We start from the raw sequence: 6,865 nt of genomic DNA on the forward strand, positions 1-6,865 counted from the left end.
CACGTCCATGAAATTGATTTTCACAAATTTTTTTACAAAAGAAGGTGTTTGCTTTGCATTTCACAATGCAAGATTAACTATTATTGCAACTAAATCAAGTCGTCATCTCACATTTGGGATCTCATAAGTGAAAATCATATGGCTACTTATACTTCACCATAAGAATAACGACAATCCAAAATCTATAATGCCACAGGAACTCAGACTTCCTCAGCATATATAGCTCAAAATCCCAACACATTGATTTTCCTTAAGAAAGTCATCACTCAATACATCATTGGGAAAGTCTTATCCAACATCATTAATAAAATAAATAAAAATCTAAAAATAAAAAAAATGATTAAATCTATGAAACGTAAGCACCATCAGAATGACGAATATTACAACCCAAAATATCAGATCATCCATAGAAAATAAAACAAAGAACAAATCATCAAAATGAAATAAGAAAACATCCAAATAAATATCTAAATCATACAGATCGAATAATAAAATATGAAATACTTTGAAGATGGACACCCCCAACTAAAGAGCTTACACTGTCCTCACCATATTTCATAATAGATAGTGTGACACTTAGAGGCCATTAAGCAGGTTTGATCATTGCTTTCCATCTTTAGCATTAGAGGACCTAAAAACCATACAAAGCATTAGCAATCAGTAGCATCATGTAAAAACAATGTTATGTGACTTATTTAAGCAAAAGAAATGGTTCTTGAGACAAATTTAGGCTTAAAATGAGAATTTAGAAGTTTGGCCTGGTTTGTCAGACAATCCTCAGATGTCATAATCACAATCCACTTGGATCGCGATCATGGGACCTGAAAGTCCTATCAAATATGGCTCAGCTCTTGCAATTGTAAATCGTCAGATCATGATTGCGGTATCTGTGGTTGCCTACTTAGAATGATCCTATTAAAAAATTGTCAATTTTCTATACCAACTTGTGTTCCTATCAAATAAAGGACATTAAAAATAGGAAACACGACTCCTAAATACTTAACCATGCCTTTTAAACATGGAAAAACCATCACGAAATTCATTAATCAATTTTACCAGACACTTTGTGTGCACCTATGATTCATCCAAATTTTTAACAATTTTGGGTACTCAAGACTTCCCCAGTGAAGTGCACACTAAAAAACACATTCACTACCAAAGAATTATCATTATTAAACAGTAATTAAGCACCAAAATCAATAATCTAGGCCTTGATCCTAAACATACTTCTAAGGCCTAAATTTATGCATTGAAGGACATACCAGAGGAGAGAATTGTAATACCCCAAGAGTACACCTAGGTCCCACACGGTGCTTAAAATCCTAAGGGAACAAAAGATAATCCATGAGTTAGTACCTACTATGAGCACTGAATAAAATAGATAAAAAAGATCATATGTGGAATTTAACTAAGGAATGCCATAAGGTTTTAAATCATAGTTCTAATAAAGTCTGTAAAACAAAACTGATAATACTGATAAAATATCTGAGAATGAAAACTAAAAACTAAAGACTGACTAACTATCTGTATTAGATTGAAAAGCCTCTACTAACTGACTGTGAAACTGATGGGACAAACCCTAACTAACTCCGACTGAATGGAAAAATACTGAAACTAATGAAATAACTTAGATAAACAAACCATGTCCTTAAAATATGATGACTCACCACTGCTACATCTAATAATTTTGGAAGTCTATGCGCAATCTGAGAATTGAGCATCTGAACCTATGATATGATACATCATAGCACAAAAAACGAGTATGTGGTCAGTACTTTGAATGTATTGGTTTGCTAAATTAGGTCGGTTGATATACATGGTTTCATGTACAGGAGTAATAACTAACTGAATCAATAACATGAAGTACTAAACAGAATGCATAAAATTTGTAAATACCGAGAATGCATAATAAAGCATAAAACATACTCTGAATATAATCTGTAAACTAAAATACTAACTATTGATAAATGAATAACTGGAATCTGTATGCTATTGTCAAGCAAGACTAAAATAGAATTACTGAGTTGATGACTGGACTGAGATTGTGGGAGCTATTATCTAACCGACATACCCCAATGAGAAATTTGGGGTCTAACCTATAACCATAGTTGGAAGGGTATCATTACCGTACCACGGGTACTAACATTAGCTATGTGGATCCACTAAAATATTATCCCAATGGACTAAGGGTGTCAAGCCTAAACTGATAAGTGACCCCTGGGATATAGTCAAGCCATAATTAACGGGTGACTCCTCAAATCCTACGCTGGCTACATAGTTTTGGAGTACAGGGAGTGCTTCTAACAAATGCTGCCTAACTGATGGGGAAGCCTCCATCCCTACACTCGGTCAGTGCTAAATCATACTCCCAACTAAACTCACTTAGCATACTGAACTTTTCTAAGTTTAACTGATTATGATAATTGACTGAACTGATAATTCTTATAACATATCAGAAACTATTCTGAAGATACTGAGACTAAGTAAACAACTATGTTTTTTGGGCATTCATAACCCCCTAGGACTCAACAGCAATAATAGCAAAATAGTACTAAAACTTTGGGGATATAACATGAAAGCATTTATTCAAAATTCATTCTTATATGCATTTCATCAAACACTTGATATCCATAGTTTAAGTTAAGCATGAGAATAGTTTAAAGTTTGTATTAATAGCATAATTTGAACATCAATATCACTAATTATGATTTAAATCAGCGAATAACATTATTCAAATATGTGGGGTTTGATAACAGCAACAATTTCATGTAAACACGGTATAGATTAAAGATTCATGGAGATTCATGGTTAAAAACACAATTTAAAATCACAATAACTTGTAAAAATCACAACTTTGAAATAAAAATTTGATACTTGGACTCCATGGGTGGAAGGGACCCCTGGATGAACATTTAACATACATTGGCTGAGGAATTCATTAAAATTCTTGAGGGTTTTCTTGAAACTTAAGCTTGAATCTTGAAGGTTAGGGTTTGTTCTTGAGAGAGTATTAATTTCTTGAAGAGGAATTGTGAGTAATGAGGAACATAGTTCCCCTTTAGGTTTGTAATTATGTGTTTTGGATGGATTTAGGGCCATGGAAAAAGACCATATGGTCCCTGGAAATTTAAATTACGAACTGGAAATCCTAATTTTACACGCTGGCCGATGCGGTGCTTACTGTGTTGTACCATTGAAAAAAGAACAGTCCCAAATTGGCACCTTGGCATGATGCGGTGCTATCACATTGCACCATTGGAAAATGGACAATTGTAAAATTGCACCTTGACGCGATGGCGCGATGCGGTGCCATCGCGTCGCTTTACTGGAAAAGGACGAGTGTGAAATTGCACTTCAATGCAATGTGGGGACTGTTCTATCATGATTTTTGGTGCAATACTGGCCAATCATGATGATACACTGGAAAAGAATGAACATGATTTTGGTCATCACCATGACACGGCCTAATTGGGTTTGGCTACTATTTTTCACTAAAAGTGCCATAACTTCTCATCGTGTATCGGTTTAAGGCAAAATTGGTATAGTTGGAAAGCTAATTAAATTTCATAAAATTTGGTGGGTTTGGAGATAGAAAATTCTAAGTAGAACAAAAGATAACCTCATTTGAAGTTGACTATAGCAACATTCTCCTCAAAACTCAATCGATAAGGAATAATTTGATTCGTCCAATAACTGGGAGTTATTGAGGCCTAATATACATCAAACTTACTCATAAAACTACCAAGGAACTATAATTTACTTTGCATGAGCTTGAATCATGGCTCAAACATTGGTTTGGATTTTTGGGGTAATACAAGGATAAAATAAAGGATGTTATGCGCTTTGGAGATTCTTAACAAAGATACAAACAGATGCAATTTAGAGTAATTTAAAGGGGGTGGGGGAAATAATTTGAGTTGATAGTTACTTTTTAATATTTCCCCAATTGCTAGCACGATCCTAGAATCTTGATCACAATGAGGTGAGGACCGTGATCGCGGTCTGCTTCATGCGATCGTGGAACCTGAGGCTCCATTTGGGCGTCCAATTCTCGATATCATAATTTCATAAAAAATAAACATAAATCTAATCTAAAAATTAAAATACAAAGGATACAGTTGCTATTGATAGGTTGCCTCTCATCCAAAACCTACTTTAATATCGTGGCACGATATTCAGCTATCATCAGGTTGGATCCTTGGAGTGTGGTGACCCAGCATCCATGTCCTCATCCACAATGTCAATCACAAAGACCATTTCTAACACTATTGGTTGCTTTTTGGTTTTGCTCACACGAAAAGAGACTTCATCATCTTGTACTCAACTTTATCTCTCTATACTCCATATCAATTAGAGATCTCCCAGTTTCTAAAAATTATCTCCCGAGTATGATTGGTATCTAATAATTTGTATCACAATTGAGGACTACAAAATCACTAAAAGGATGAACTGGTCAACCTTAACCAACACATCAAATAATATGCCTACCAATTTTTTAATTAAGTGATGCATCATAAAAAGTATCATGGTGGTTGATGTAGGAGCACCCAACCCTAGCCTTCAATACACAACATATGGCATCAATTTGATATGTCCCAATGGTGCAAGAGATTGTAAAAGCACCCGAGTCTTCCTTTTTCTCCACCATAACATTTGACATGATAGCACTACAACTATGTGTCACTTTGATAGTCTCACAATCCACAAGTTTCTTTTTGGACATCAAGTTCTTCGTGGACTTAGCATATCCTCGGATCTCTTAAAGAGATTCAAACAATGGGATATTAATCGAGAGGTTACTAAGTTTTGTAAGGAACTTTGCGAACTTGGCTTTGTCATCTTTCTTCTTTAACCTTTGTAGTAAGGGTGGAGGAATTTTCATTGGGGGCAATGGAACACTTTTAGATTCATTCATCTTTTTCTCATCACTATCAATCACTTTAGGAGTATTCTCCCAATAACCCTTCTCATCTACTACATTGGTTTCTCATCGCCCACTTCATGAGACTTTATAGTACCATCATTTAACTTTTCAGACTGTTTTTTCTTTGCACTTGGTTATTCATCAAGAGACTTCTCATCAACCTCAACCATATTTTAGGCAAGAATTCTACCACTCCTAGTGATAATTTCCATAACATGGCCATTATTCTTAGGGTTGACCACCATGTCACTAAGTAAACCTCCTTTTGGACTAGCATTGAGTTGGGTTGAAATTTCTCCTATTTGTGTCTCTAATTTCTTTATGGAGGCCGAATGAGATATGACTATTTAATTTTATTGAGAGAAGTCACTCTTTATCTTTCTTACCATTTCGTTAGTACCTTCAACACACATCAAAATTTTGGTAAAGACATACTCAATTTTTATATTTTTTGGGTCTATTGAGCTTGATTACTTTCCTTTAACACGGTTATGGGGGTAATATATAATCATATCCTCTCTTTTTGTCACTCTAATTATGGTATATATCCCTCTCTCTATCGCTCCAATCATGGTCCTAGTCTCAATCGCTCCAACTTTGACTCCTACCTTGCTTTTGGTAGATGTAGCGGGAACCGCCCCAATGGTTTGCCAAGAACCTTATCTCTTCATGAAGTTCCTTATCTTTATCCTCATCATAAATTTTTGTACCCTGATAGGCAATGACATTAAGCACTTTAGAAGGTGCTCCCATTACATTTTTTGTGAGGAGAGCTAATTAGGTCATCACTTTGGCAATATTTTCGTTGCTTTCCTTGTCTTTCTTTCTTTGCCCTTTGTTGACACAAGATACGGAGGGGGACCCTATGGATACTTCAGAGTCCAGGGTGTTTCATCCTCAATTTTTCTTAGTGACTTTCTCAAGTATGTTTGGCGCAACACTATAAGACAACTTCATAAGAGAACCACCCGATGCTTGTCCACCACCATATTATTTAGTTGGTCCAATTCCCTATAAAATATTTGGAGAAGCATCTTCTCTAGCACTTCATGATTCGGGCATTATATAAGTTTTTCATTGAGCCTTTACCATACCTCATATAAGGGCTCACCACTAAGTTGACAAAAATTTTTGATTTTTTCTCATAGTTGTAGCATTCTAGATTGAGGAAAATATATATCCAAAAAGGCCTCCATATGTTTGAACGAAGATGTAATAGACCCGACGAGTAGAGATCTCAACCAAAAAACCACTACACCCATTAAAGAGAATGGAAAAAGCTTCAATCGAATAGACTATTAAGTAATATGGGCAATGTCAAATGGGACACATACCTCATTGAAGTTTATAAAATATAGGTTTGCATCTTTGTGTGCTTGGAGCCCTAATAGACCTTTTATTTTGTAACATGTGGAACATTAAATTGGTGACATGAAATACCCTATTTCCCTCGGCTGGTGGGATGTGGATTGCACTCGCACGCCCTGTATTATTACGATGATCCTCATCCTCAAGGTGTCCATCAAATAAGCTATCATTGATCCCATTGTGGCTCATAGTGTCAATATTACTATGAAAATCACCTAACAAAAGAACAAAAAAAACAAACAAGGTAAATAAAAGCACTATGATTAACCCAAGTTTACTAAGAACACCATGATAGTTAAACCTAAACTTCACTCCCCGGTAGTGGCGACATTTTTAATAACGCTCAAATTACACCATTATTTTGATGCAAGGTGGTTGTTGTCAATATATACCCAACAAGAGTCCGGGTCGAATCCTTCATGAGTGCAAGCTAGCTTTCAACACGTACGCATGTTGAGAGTTTACTATGTTTTAACCTATAAAGCAAAACTAAAACAAAACATAAATGTATATTAAGAGGTTTGAATGTTTAAATTTGTTGAACACAATCACCAAATCACACTAGTAAAAGAT

The 6,865-nt window shown here is 35.3% G+C and overlaps 1 non-coding gene across 1 annotated transcript; it reads left to right on the forward strand.

Annotated features, from left to right (window-relative positions):
- The first annotated feature begins 5,968 nt into the window (after window positions 1–5,968).
- On the forward strand, window positions 5,969–6,073 carry LOC124899882. Its single transcript, XR_007057445.1, has one exon. It is a non-coding gene; the product is annotated as a small nucleolar RNA R71 (small nucleolar RNA).
- Window positions 6,074–6,865: the final 792 nt, after the last annotated feature.

This window comes from Capsicum annuum, chromosome 6 (assembly GCF_002878395.1).
Source record: "Capsicum annuum cultivar UCD-10X-F1 chromosome 6, UCD10Xv1.1, whole genome shotgun sequence".
Classification (NCBI taxonomy): domain Eukaryota; kingdom Viridiplantae; phylum Streptophyta; class Magnoliopsida; order Solanales; family Solanaceae; genus Capsicum; species Capsicum annuum.